This window comes from Kogia breviceps, chromosome 12 (assembly GCF_026419965.1).
Source record: "Kogia breviceps isolate mKogBre1 chromosome 12, mKogBre1 haplotype 1, whole genome shotgun sequence".
Classification (NCBI taxonomy): domain Eukaryota; kingdom Metazoa; phylum Chordata; class Mammalia; order Artiodactyla; family Physeteridae; genus Kogia; species Kogia breviceps.
In genome coordinates this window covers 43,736,151-43,750,720 of record NC_081321.1, presented here as the reverse complement: position 1 = coordinate 43,750,720, position 14,570 = coordinate 43,736,151, and the positions used below count along the sequence as shown (strand labels likewise).

The window sequence follows — 14,570 nt, the reverse complement described above, 5'->3', positions numbered from 1 at the left end:
TATAAGTAGGTGTTTGATGCTTTGTAAGTTCAGATGTTATAGAGGAATCTATACTTTAACAGTCATTATTAGGGAGAGATTATTTGCTTTGCAAAAGCACAGTATTTACCACAGTAAACCTTTAAATTTCCTGGATCTTTAGTGGCTTGCTTAAAGTTTATTTTGCTATTTTTTGGGTCCCATCAATCATTGCGCTAGTCTGGAGGGGTGAAATTATGAACACATTTTACACAATTCTACACATTGTAGAACCTTCATTTAAGGAAGCTGTTAAGTCATGTAAATCACTAAGCACTGGTCAGATTTAATTAAGTGCTGTGGTAGAGGTATCAGCAATGAGTTGAGGGAGAGCTAAGAAGGAAACTGTTTATTCTGATTGCGGGGATGGGGAGCCTTAATGGTGAAGTTGAATCTTAAAGAAGACCATGACTAGCATCTCAAGAAAGACAAGTAGTGGAGAGCAAGTATGTACAAAGGCTTGGCAGCATGAAAGGTATGTGGTAAATTTGCTTTCAATTTTGATTTTTTTTTTTTTTTTTTTTTGGCCATGTGGCATGCAGGATCTTAGTTCATAAAGCAGGAATCGAACCCATACTCCCTGCAGTGGAAACGAGGAGTCTTAACCACTGGACAGCCAGGGAAGTCCCAATTTGCTTTCAATTTTGTAGGGGCACATTTTCTTACATAAAACCAACGTTAATCACTTGATTAATATTACACTAACTTATGTGCAAATGAAAATTTGCACATAAGTTAGTGTTTTTCTATATGTGGGTAATGTAATCAATTTAGAAACTTGTTACCAGTACTGGTTCTTAAATAGAATATAATAGAGCAGAGACTGATGCTTAATAAGAGTAAATATGTCTCACGATAATTTTGTTTCAGATATATACTATATGAGTATTGGGTTAGAATGTAAGATGTTTTCCTTACCTTTGTTTGCAGGAAAATAAATTTCAAAGCCACTGATGAAATCAATACTGAGGGGCTGAAGCATCACACACACTTTCCTTCTGGTCTTTATATTTGGGATGGGTGGGATAGAAGGATATTAGTTTAATTATTTCCTCAAGGACCCTTATTGCTTATGGTGAAGTACATTAGCCCCTGGCTTTTTTTTTTAAATCCTGAGACTATATTACTATTTACTTACCATTTCTTTCCTCCTTGAAGATGAATCGTCTCTCCTATTGTGTAAATAGCAAAGATTCTAGGGATCCAGAAGTGAATTATTTTAGGATTGGCCTTTTACCCTCACAGGCTCAGAATCCATGTGTTAGTTTCTTATTGTCCACTAGGTGGTACTGTGAGGGGTCAAAGTTTGCAAGTTATCTTGTCCCTAAACTCCAGCTTGTTTTGAAATTAGCAGATAGGTTTACTCAGCTAGAAAATCTTTTCTCTTCAGGCTCCCAGGCACTCCAGGATGGGATATATAGATCTCCCCTACCCAGCTATAACCTAGAGCTGCAAATTGAGGAGGATAGAGAATCTGGGATCGAGAGGGTACCTTTTTTTGTCAGTAATGCCATCTCTCAAAAGAAACAGTAATGCTTTCCATTCTCTCCTGGAGATCAAAGAAGATGCTGAACTGCAGTGGGAGGGAAGGAAATTATAACCCCAAATAGATAACTGGCTGAGTGGGGGTAATAGAATTGGCGGAGAGGTGGGGAGAGAAATGTTAAAGGATCTCTTTTGGGGGGAAAGCAACAAGACATAGATTTTGATTAAATTCAGCAAACATTTTTCAAGAGTCTTCTATAGTCCAGGAGAACCCAAAGTTGGATAAATTTTGGTACCTCCCTTCTAGAACCTCAAGAAAAACAAAGAAGCAAACACTCAACAGTAATAAAGTATAAAAGATACTCTATTAGGGGCAAGCTGAGAAGGGACTCCTAAGTCCCCCATCTGTGGGGGTGCGGACAGGCAGGTGGTGATCACGGAAGGCTCCCCAGAGGACATGACTAGGCTGAGTCTGGAAGGATGAGTCCAACGTTCTAGAAATCTACAAGGTTCTGCTGTACTCAAGTCTCCCCTGGTGACTTCATTTACTCTTGCGATTTCAATAATTACCTCTGTGCTAATAACTCCCGAACTTTCTCTAACCCGACCACCTCTAAAACCTGCCTATCCAATATCTCCTGTTTGGATGTTGGTGCTTCAGATTCAATTTGTCTAAAACTCAGAACTGAAAGAAGCTTGAGGCTATTGGTTTTTACAGTAGTTATATAATTCTTATCCTTATTCATTATCTAGGTGGATATCCTAGTCACTACTTGTCTGAACTACTGCAAAAGCACACTAACTGGTCTCCAACTTAGATCTCTCTCCACCACCCACCTCCCCCAGTCAGTCCCACACACTTTGATCTTCAACAAGACTTACTTCCTTTAAGCCCAATGTTGATGGTGTCATTTCATCAAACAATAACCTTTAATGCGTTCCCTTTGGTCTACCCAATGGAGATCAAGCTTATTCATCAGATAATCAAGGCAGTTACTATGGTCTGAATGTTCATGTCCCCCCAGATTCATATGTTGAAATCCTATCCCCCAAAGGGTATTAGGAGGTGGGACTTTTGGGAGGTGATTAGGTCATGAGGGTGGAGCCCTTGTGAATGAGATTAATGCTCTTATAAAAGAGACCCCACAAAACTCCCTACCCCCTTCCACTATGTGAGGATACAAGAAGTCTGAGACCTGGAAAAGGGCCCTCACCTGACTATGCTGGCACCCTGATCTCAGACTTTCAGCCTCTAGAATTGTGAGCAATAATTTTTATTCTTTTTATCAAGGTATATTTGATTTACAATATTATGTAAGTTTCAGGTATACAAAATAGTGATTCACAATTTTAAAACATTATGCTCCATTTAAAGTTATTATAAAATATTGGCTATATTCCCTGTGCTGTACAATATATTCTTGTATTTTATTTATTTCATACATAGTAGTTTCTACCTCTTAATTCCCTACTTCTGCCTTGGCCTTTCTCACTGTGAGCAAAAAATTTCTATTGTTTATAAGCTACCTAGTCTGTGGTATTTTGTTATAGGAGCCTGAATAGACTAAGATAGCACTCAATGTTTCGGTCCTGAATTACTCTTTCCACCTTATGTTCTATGATTCCCTTGAGTGCCTTTTAGAGCTAAACTCACCTACGCAATATTTATTTCCTAAATACAGCTCTTTATTTCTCAGTGTTTACGTTTTTTTAATTTATTTTTTTTACTGAAGTATAGTTGATTTACAATGTTGTGTTAATTTCTGCTGTACAGCAAAGTGACTCAGTTATATACATATATACATTCTTTTTTATATTCTGTTCCATTATGGTTTGTCCTAGGATAGTGAATATAGTCCCCTGTGCTATACAGTAGGACCTTGTTGTTTATCCATTCTATATGTAATAGTTTCATCTACTAACCCCAAACTCCCAGTCCATTCCTCCCTCCCCCTCCCTCCCCCCTTGGCAACCACAAGTCTGTTCTCTATGTCTGTGAGTCTGTTTCTGTTTCATAGATAGGTTCATTTGCAACATATTTTAGATTCCACATATAAGTGATATCATACGGTATTTGTCTTTCTGACTTCACTTAGTATGATAATCTCTAGTTGCCTCCATGTTGCTGCAAATGGAATTATTTCCTTCTTTTTTATGGCTGAGTAGTATTTCATTGTATATAAGTGCCACATCTTCTTTATCCATTCCTCTGTTGATGGACATTTATGTTGTTTCCATGTCTTGGCTATTGTGAACAGTGCATGTATCTTTTTGAATTATATGCCCAGGAGTGGGATTGCTGGATCATATGGTAATTCTATTTTCAGTTTTCTGAGTCAGTGTTTAAGTTTATGCTAATCTCATCTCCTTGTCAAAGTGCTATCTATTTTGGTCAGGGAAAGGTTTCCTGAGCATAACATTAAAGGCAGAAAACATATATAACAAAGGATTTATATTTTATTATATAAAGAGCTCTTGCAAATCAACACAAAAAGACAACCTCTCCAATAGAAAGATAGGCAAAGTCCATAAACGGACAATTCCAATTGATACGGTCAGGTTTAAGTCCCTACCACCATGCCATTTGTTTTCTACTTGTCCTATCCATTTTTACTCCTTTCTTCCTGCTCACCTTGGACTATTTTTAGTATTTCATTTTATCTCCTATTATTAATTATATTTCTTTATTTTTTTCAGTAGTTGCTCTAGGGTTTACCATATGTATCTTTAACTTATCACAGTCTACATTCAAATAATATTATATGGCTTCATATATAATGTAAAAACTGTACAAAAGCATACTTCCATTTTCCCTTCTCCCATCCTTTCTACTTTTGTTGTCATACATTTTACTTCTACATATATTATATCCCACTATATATTAATACTATTTTTGTCTTGAACAGTTGATCTTTAAACAATTTTTTTTTTGGCTGTGCTGCGCAGCTTGCAGGATCTTAGTTCCCTGGCCAGGGATTGAACCTGGGCCACAGAAGTAAAAGCACTGATTCCTAACCACTGGACCACCAGGGAACTCCCTAAACAATTTTTAAAATGTCTTTTATATTTACCCACATGCTTACTATTTCCATGCCCTTAATTCTTTTGTGTAGATCTGTTTCCACTTGGTATCATCTTTCTTCAATCTGAAGAACCTCCTTTAATGGTTCTGGTAATGCAAGTGATATATATATATTTTTAAATTTATTTTATTATTTATTTATTTATTTATTTTGGCTGAGTTGGGTCTTTTGTTGCTGCACATGGGCTTTCTCTAGTTGCAGTAAGTGGGGGTTACTCTTCTTTGCGGTGTGCGGGCTTCTCATTGCGGTGGCTTCTCTTCTTGTGGAGCATGGGCTCTAGGAACGTGGGCTTCAGTAGTTGTGGCACATGGGCTCAGTAGTTGTGGCTCATGTGCTCTAGAGCACAGGCCCAGTAGTTGTGGCTCACGGGCTTAGTTGCTTCACAGCATGTGGGATCTTCCAGGACCAGGGCACGAACCTGTGTCCCCTGCATTGGCAGGCAGATTCTTACCCACTGCACCACCAGGGAAGCCCGCGATATATTTTTTTTCAGCTTTTGTTTGTTTTAAAATTTCTTTTTTGCTTTCATTTTTAATGGGTATTTCCACCGGGTATAGAATTCTAGATTGATACATTTTTCATTTAGTACTTTTTAAAGGCGTCATTCCCTTGTTTTCCATCTTGAATTGTTTCTGAAGAGAGTTAATGGTTATTCTTATATTTGCTTCCATATACATAATGATCTTTTTCTCTGGCTTTTCAGACGTCCTTTTTCTCATTGATTTTCAGCAATTTTATTAATGTTGTGTCTTGATATAGTTTTCTTTGTGTTTATACTGCTTGTGGTTCATCAAATATTTCGATCTGGGTGTGTTGATATTTTCTTTATTAAATATGGTGAATTTTTTGCCATTACTTCTTCAAATATCCTTTTCTGTTCCTATTGTTTTCCAGTACTCCAAGTCACATGTATGGTAGTGTACTTGATATTGCCCAACAGGTCACTGAGGCTCTGTTCATTTTCCCCCCAGCTTTCTTTTCTTTCTATGCTTCATTTTATATAGTTTTTATTTCTATGTCTTCAAGTTCACTGATCTTTCAACTGTGTTGTCTAATTTGTTGTTAAGGCCATACAGTGGTATTTTTCATTTCTTTTATGTAGTCTCTATTTCTTTCCTCATTTTATTTATTGTTTTCTTTTCTCTTAAACTTATAATAGGTGTTGAAAAATTCTTATCCACTAATTCCATAACTTCTGTCATTTCTGGTTCTATTATTTAAAAAATTTCAGCATTATTGTGTTTTTTTAATTTACTTTTTTATGCAGCAGGTTCTTATTAGTTATCCATTTTATACATATTAGTGTATATATGTCAATCCCAATCTCCCAATTCATCACACACCCCCACCCCCACCCCTTTCTCCACTTGGTGTCCATACATTTGTTCTCTACATCTGTGTCTCTGTTTCTGCCCTGCAAACTGGTTCATCTGTACCATTTTTCTAGGTTCCACATATATGCATTTATATACAATATTTGTTATTCTCTGACTTACTTCACTCTGTATGAGAGTCTTGATCCATCCACGTCTCTACAAATGACCCAATTTTGTTCCTTTTTATGGCTGAGTAATATTCCATTGTATATATGTGCCACATCTTCTTTATCTATTCATCTGTTGATGGACACTTAGGTTGTTTCCATGTCCTGGCTATTGTAAATAGAGCTGCAATGAACATTTTGTTACATGTCTCTCTTTTTTTTTTTTTTTTTTTGGTGCTAGGCAGGCCTCTCACTGTTGTGGCCTCTCCCATTGCGGAGCACAGGCTCGGGACGAGCAGGCTCAGCAGCCATGGCTCACGGGCCCAGCCGCTCCATGGCATGTGGGATCTTCCCGGACCGGGGCACGAACCCGTGTCCCCTGCATCGGCAGGCGGACTCTCAACCACTGCGCCACCAGGGAAGCCCTACATGTCTCTTTTTGAATTATGGTTTTCTCAGGGTATATGCCCAATAGTGGGATTGCGGAGTCGTATGGTAGTTCTATTTGTAGTTTTTTAAGGAAACTCCATACTGTTCTCCATAGTGGCTGTACAATTTACATTCCCCCTAGTACTGCAAGAGTGTTCCCTTTTCTCCACACCCTCTCCAGCATTTATTGTTTCTAGAGTTTTTGATGATGGCCATTCTGACTGGTGTGAGATGATATCTCATTGTAGTTTTGATTTGCATTTCTCTAATGATTAATGATGTTGAGCATTCTTTCATGTGTTTGTTGGCCATCTGTATATCTTCTTTGGAGAAATGTCTATTTAGGTCTTCTGCCCATTTTTGGATTGGGTTGTTTGTTTTTTTGTTATTGAACTGCATGAGTTGCTTATAAATTTTGGATATTAATCCTTTGTCAGTTGCTTCATTTGCAAATATTTTCTCCCATTCTGAGGGCTGTCTTTTGGTCTTGTTTATGGTATCCTTTGCTGTACAAAAGCTTTTAAGTTTCATTAGGTCCCATTTATTTATTTTTGTTTTTATTTCCATTTCTCTAGGAGATGGGTCAAAAAAGATCTTGCTGTGATTTATGTCATAGAGTGTTCTGCCTGTGTTTTCCTCTAAGAGTTTGATAGTGTCTGGCCTTACATTTAGGTCTTTAACCCATTTTGAGTTTATTTTTGAGTGTGGTGTTAAGGAGTGTTCTAATTTCATACTTTTACATGTAGCTGTCCAGTTTTCCCAGCACCACTTATTGAAGAGGCTGTCTGTTCTCCACTGTATATCCTTCCCTCCTTTATCAAAGATAAGGTGACCATATGTGTGTGGGTTTATCTCTGGGCTTTCTACCCTGTTCCATTGATATATATTTCTGTTTTTGTGCCAGTACCATACTGTCTTGATTACTGTGGCCTTGTAGTATAGTCTGAAGTCAGGGAGCCTGATTCCTCCAGCTCCATTTTTCATTCTCAGGATTGCTTTGGCTATTCAAGGTCTTTTGTGTTTCCATACAAATTGTGAAATTTTTTGTTCTAGTTCTGTAAAAAATGCCAGTGGTAATTTGATAGGGATTGCATTGAATCTGTAGATTGCTTTGGGTAGTAGAGTCATTTTCAGAATGTTGATTCTTCCAATCCAAGAACATGGTATATTTCTCCACCTATTTGTATCATCTTTAATTTCTTTCATCAGTGTCTTATAGTTTTCTGCATACAAGTCTTTTGTCTCCTTAGGTAGGTTTATTCCTAGATATTTTATTCTTTTTGTTGCAATGGTAAATGAGAGTGTTTTCTTAATTTCACTCTCAGATTTTTCATCATTAGTGTATAAGAATGCCAGAGATTTCTGTGCATTAATTTTGTATCCTGCTACTTTACCAAATTCATTGATTAGTTCTAGTAGTTTTCTGGTAGCATCCTTAGGATTCTCTATGTATAGTATCATGTCATCTGCAAACAGTGACAGCTTTACTTCTTCTTTTCCTATTTGGATTCCTTTTATTTCTTTTTTTTCTCTGATTGCTGTGGCTAGAACTTCCAAAACTATGTTGAATAAGAGTGGTGAGAGTGGGCAACCTTGTCTTGTTCCTGATCTTAGTGGAAATGGTTTCAGTTTTTCACCATTGAGAACAATGCTGGCTGTGGGTTTGTCATATATGGCCTTTATTATGTTGAGGAAAGTTCCCTGTATGCCCACTTTCTGTAGGGTTTTTATCATAAATGGGTGTTGAATTTTGTCAAAAGCTTTCTCTGCATCTATTGAGATGATCATATGGTTTTCTCCTTCAGTTTGTTGATATGGTGTATCACGTTGATTGATTTGCGTATATTGAAGAATCCTTGCATTCCTGGAATAAACCCCACTTGATCATGGTGTATGATCCTTTTAATGTGCTGTTGGATTCTGTTTGCTAGTATTTTGTTGAGGATTTTTCCATCTATGTTCATCAGTGATATTGGCCTGTAGTTTTCTTTCTTTGTGACGTCTTTGTCTGGTTTTGGTATCAGGGTGATGGTGGCCTCATAGAATGAGTTTGGGAGTGTTCCTCCCTCTGCTATGTTTTGGAAGAGTTTGAGAAGGATAGGTGTTAGCTCTTCTCTAAATGTTTGATAGAATTCGCCTGTGAAGCCATCTGGTCCTGGGCTTTTGTTTGTTGGAAGATTTTTAATCACAGTTTCAATTTCAGTGCTTGTGATTGGTCTGTTCATATTTTCTATTTCTTCCTGGTTCAGTCTCGGCAGCTTGTGCATTTCTAAGAATTTGTCCATTTCTTCCAGGTTGTCCATTTTATTGGCATACAGTTGCTTGTAGTAATCTCTAATAATCTTTTGTATTTCTGCAGTGTCAGTTGTTACATCTCCTTTTTCATTTCTAATTCTATTGATTTGAGTCTTCTCCCTTATTTTCTTGATGAGTCTGGCTAATGGTTTATCAATTTTATTTATCTTCTCAAAGAACCAGCTTTTAGTTTTATTGATCTTTGCTATTGTTTCCTTCATTTCTTTTTCATTTATTTCTGATCTGATCTTTATGATTTCTTTCCTTCTGATAAATTTGGGGGTTTTTTGTTTTTCTTTCTCTAATTGCTTTAGGTGCAAAATTAGGTTGTTTATTCGAGATGTTTCCTGTTTCTTAAGGTATGATTGTATTGCTATAAACTTCCCTCTTAGAACTGCTTTTGCTGTATTCCATAGGTTTTGGGTCGTCGTGTCTCCATTGTCATTTGTTTCTAAGTATTTTTTGATTTCTTCAGTGATCACTTCGTTATTAAGTAGTGTATTGTTTAGCCTCCATGTGTTTGTATTTTTTACAGATCTTTTCCTGTAATTGATATCTAGTCTCATAGCATTGTGGTCGGAAAAGATACTTGATATGATTTCAATTTTCTTAAATTTACCAAGGCTAGATTTGTGACCCAATATATGATCTATCCTGGAGAATGTTCCATGAGCACTTGAGAAAAATGTGTATTCTGTTGTTTTTGGATGGAATGTCCAATAAATATCAATTAAGTCCATCTTGTGTAATGTATCATTTAAAGCTTGTGTTTCCTTATTTATTTTCATTTTGGATGATCTGTCCATTGGTGAAAGTGGGGTGTTAAAGTCCTCTACTATGATTGTGTTACTGTCGATTTCCCCTTTTATGGCTGTTAGTATTTGCCTTATGTATTGAGGTGCTCCTATGTTGGGTGCATAAATATTTACAATTGTTATATCTTCTTCATGGATTGATCCCTTGATCATTATGTAGTGTCCTTCTTTGTCTCTTGTAATAGTTTTTATTTTAAAGTCTATTTTGTCTGATATGAGAATTGCTACTCCAGCTTTATTTTGATTTCCATTTGCATGGAATATCTTTTCCCATCCCCTCACTTTCAGTCTGTATGTGTCCCTAGGTCTGAAGTGGGTCTCTTGTAGACAGCATATATATGGGTCTTGTTTTTTTGTCCATTCAGCAAGTCTCTGTCTTTTGGTTGGAGCATTTAATTCATTCACATTTAAGGTAATTATCAATATTTATGTTCCTATGACCATTTTCTTAATTGTTTTGGGTTTGGTTTTGTAGGTCCTTTTCTTCCCTTGTGTTTCCCATTGAGAGAAGTTCCTTAAGCATTTGTTGTAGAGCTGGTTTGGTGGTGCTGAATTCTCTTAGCTTTTGCTTGTCTGTAAAGCATTTGATTTCTCCATCAAATCTGAATGAGATCTTTGCCGGGTAGAGTAATCTTGTAGGTTCTATCCTTTCATCACTTTAAATATATCATGCCACTCCCTTCTGGCTCGTAGAGTTTCTGCTGAGAAATCAGCTGTTAACCGTATGGGAGTTCCTTTGTATGTTATTTGTCGTTTTTCCCTTGTTGCTTTCAATAATTTTTCTTTGTCTTTAATTTTTGCCAGTTTGATTACTATGTGTCTCGGCATGTTTCTCCTTGGGTTTATCCTGCTTGGGACTCTCTGCACTTCCTGGGTGGCTATTTCCTTTCCCGTGTTAGGGAAGTTTTCGACTATAGTTTCTTCAAATATTTTCTCTGGTCCTTTCTCTCTACTTTCTCCTTCTGGGACCCCTATGATGTGACTGTTGTTGTGTTTAATGTCCCAGATGTCTCTTAGGCTGTCTTAATTTCTTTTCATTCTTTTCTCTTTAGTCTGTTCCACAGCAGTGAATTCCACCATTCTGTCTTCCAGGGCACTTATCCGTTATTCTGCCTCAGTTATTCTGCTATTGATTCCTTCTAGTGTATTTTTCATTTCAGTTATTGTATTGTTCATCTCTGTTTGTTTGTTCTTTAATTCTTCTAGGTCTTTGTTAAACATTTCTTGCATCTTCTTGATCTTTGCCTCCATTCTTTTTCCGAGGTCCTGGATCATCTCCTCTATCATTATTCCGTATTCTTTTTCTGGAAGGTTGCCTATCTCCACTTCATTTAGTTGTTTTTCTGGGGTTTTATCTTGTTCCTTCATCTGGTACATAGCCCTCTGCCTTTTCATCTTGTCTGTCTTTCTGTGAATGTCTCTGGGTTTTTTTTGTTGTCTGATTTTTCTGGTGGCGATAGATCCCATTTTCCTTTTTAAATGTTATTTATTTACTTATTTATTTATTTGATGGTTGCAAGGAGTATGTCTAGTAATTTTTTATTAGATTCTGGACATCGTGAATGTTCCATTGTTGAGTTTCTGAATTTTATTTCCTTCCTTTAAAGAGTGTTGGGCTTTGTTCTGGCAGGCAGCTAATTTACTGGAATATCAGCTTGGTACTTTTGAGGCATGTTTTTAAACTTTGTTAGTGTAGGTCTAGTGTAGCTTTACTCTCAGGCTTGTAGGTGCCCTACTCCTAAGGCATAGCTTTTTTGAAGTCTCTACTGAATACTCTGAGTATTCAACAAGGTCTCTTCAGTCTGACTGCTTGGAACTCTAATTTTCCCATCCCTGTGTAAGTGCCAGTAATTTTGTAATTTTTGTAATTCTTTTTCTTTTTTGTAAAACTTTGTAATTCTTCAGCAGTTGTTTTTTTACCTGATAGTTGATTTTTGGCCAGTTTCATGGAGTCTCCCGTCTCACTCTCATCCATGAGCAGTCTATTGTTCAGTCAAAGATTCACAGGGCCACTATGAAAATTTGTGGAGCTCTTTCTTCACATAGCTCTCTTCTCTCTAGTACTCTCTTCCACAGAATCACACCTCTTCAGCCTTCCCAAAAATCTAATCTCTGTCCCTTTATCTCAGCAAAACCACTGTACTCTGCTTGGATTTCCCATCCCTGTGATATTGTCTGGAATGTATCTCTGGTCAGATAGTTGGGATAATTGAAAGGCTCACATAATTTGTTTTCTTTCTTTTTCTCTCAGGGGTTGTAATCCTGTGTTGCCTTTGCCCAATATCTGAAAACAGTTCATCTATTTTGTACAGTTTTCTAGTTTTTTAAAAAAATTAAATGGTGGGAGGGCTAATTTGTCACATTACTTTGCCATGTAGAAATAAACAGACAATTCAATTTTCACTGGATATAGAATTATAGGTTGGCATTTTTTCTTTCAGTACTTCAAAGATGTCATTCCATTGTCTTCTGACTTGCACCGCTATCTTTGTTTTTCCAAATGTAGTGTGTCTTTATCAGGAATGAAAAGTAAAACAACAATAAGATATACTTTACTATTATGTTGTTAAAAAAAAAGAGTATAGTTAGTGTTCATAAGTACCAGAGAAATGGGCACACTCATACTTCTGCTGGTGCAAATTGTTAAAGTCTTCTTGTAGGGACAATTTGTCAAAAATATTAAAGGCCTATAGCCAAAAATCAGGAAAAGCCCAAGTTTCCATCAGCAGATAAATGAATAAAGAAAATGTGATATATACATATAATGGAATGTTATTCAGCCATAAAATGAATAAAATTCTGACATATGCCAAAAATGGATGAATCTCGGTAACATCATGCAAGTGAAAGAAGCCAGACACAAAAAAAGGACAAATATTATATGATGCCACTTAAATGCGGTACCTATAATAGGAAAATTCATAGAGATAATAGGTAGAGTAGAGATTAACAGGGGCTGGGAGAAGTGGGATGAGGAGTTACTGTTTTATGGGTAGAGAGTTTTTGCTTGAGATGATGAAAAAGTTCTGGAAACAGATAGTGGTGATAGTTACACAGTGTTGTAAATGTACTTAATGCCACTGCATTTTTACTTATAAAATGATTAAAATATGTATATTTTATAACAATTTTTAAAAATGTTAATGAGAGGCCTAAAAAAGATTTTTTTTTTGGACAAAGAAATTATTCTTGCAAGAAATTGTCCTAAGGAAAATACAAGGAGGTATGTAGAGATTTAGTCACAAGGATGTTTTGTTAAGAGTATTTTTACAAAAACAAAATGAGAAAAAATAAAACAAAAATAAAGAATACAATTTTTTTTTGGCCATACCCCATGGCTTGTAGGATCTTAATTCTCCAACCAGGGCTTGAACCTGGGCCCTCAGCAGTGAAAGTGTGGAGTCCTAACCACTGGACCACCAGGGAATTAATGTCCCCAAACAAGCCATTGATGAAATATACTATGATGTATAACATACTGCCATAGAGAAATTTTAAAAAACAACTATGTTCTTTTTAAGAAGAACACTTAATTACATGGAAAGACTAAGAGGAAATACTGCAAAATGTCAGTGGTGGTTATTTCTGGGTAGTGGGATTATAGATGATTTTTCTTTTCTTTTATGTAATTTTTATGTTCTAAGTTTATTACAATAAATATGCATTTTTAATAATCTAAAAATTGAAGTTTGTTTTATTTTATTTATTTATTTATTTATGGCTGTGTCTGGTCTTAGTTGCAGCACACGGGATCTTTGTGAGGCATGTGGGATCTTTTGTTGTGGAGCAGGCTCTTCACTGTGGTGCACAGGCTTCTTTCTAGTTGTGGCTCGTGGGCTTCTCTCTAGTTGTGGTGTGCAGGTTTTCTCACTCTAGCTGTGGCTGTGGGGGCTCCAGGGCACGTGGGTTCTGTACTTGTGGTGCGTGGGGTCCAGAGCATGAGGATTCTGTAGTTCGCAGCAAGCGGGCTCTCTCTTTGAGGCGCACGAGCCCAGTAGTTGTGGCGCACAGGCTTAGTTGCCCCTCGGCATGTAGGATCTCAGTTCCCCCACCAGGGATCAAACCCGTGTCCCCTGAATTGGATGGCTGATTCTTTACCCCTGGACCACCAGGGAAGTCCCTGAAGTTTATTTTAAAGTGTTTTATCCATCCTTCAGAGATCAGCTGAGAAGTTACTCATCTGTTAACTGTTCTCAGACTCTTCCAACTGAAAATGGTTGTTTACGTCTCGAAATTCTATAGCCTCTTATGTCTCTCATGGTACTTATCATCACATAGGCTCATGTATTAAAGTAATTTAAGAGTCTGGTTTATCTCTCCTGCTCAGCACACATGAGACTACCTTACCAGGCACTACCTAAACCAGGAATATTGCCTATTTCAGCACCACTTGATTAACAATCTGTATGACTCAGGTTAGCACAGTGGTCCCCAGCCTTTTTGGCACCAGGGACCAGTTTCGTGGAAGACAGTTTTTCCACAGATGGCGGGGGTTGGAGGATGGTTCAGGCGGTAATGTGAACGATGGGAGCGGCAGATGAAGCTTCGCTTGCTAGCCCACCGCTCACCTCCAGCTGTGTGGCCTGGTTCCTAACAAAACTACGATGAGGTATCACCTCACACCGGTTAGAATGGGCATCATCAGAAAATCTACAAACAACAAATGCTGGAGAGGGTGTGGAGAAAAGGGAACCCTCTTCCACTGTTGGTGGGAATGTAAATTGATACAGCCACTATGGAGAACCGATCTAGAGAACGGTTTGGGTCTTCCTAAGTTCAGGTATTTCTAAGGTTAATGATATTTGAATGGATTATTATTATTATTATATATTTTTTGTGGTACGCGGGCCTCTCACTGTTGTGGCCTCCCCAGTTGTGGAGCACAGGCTCCGGACGTGCAGGCTCAGTGGCCATGGCTCACGGGCCCAGCCGCTCCGCGGCATGTGGGATCTTCCTGGACTG

The 14,570-nt window shown here is 37.5% G+C and overlaps 1 non-coding gene across 1 annotated transcript; it reads right to left on the bottom strand.

Moving 5' to 3' along the window:
* Positions 1–4,464: 4,464 nt before the first annotated feature.
* On the bottom strand, positions 4,465–4,536 carry TRNAK-UUU (transfer RNA lysine (anticodon UUU)). The gene has a single exon. It is a non-coding gene; the product is annotated as a tRNA-Lys (tRNA).
* Positions 4,537–14,570: the final 10,034 nt, after the last annotated feature.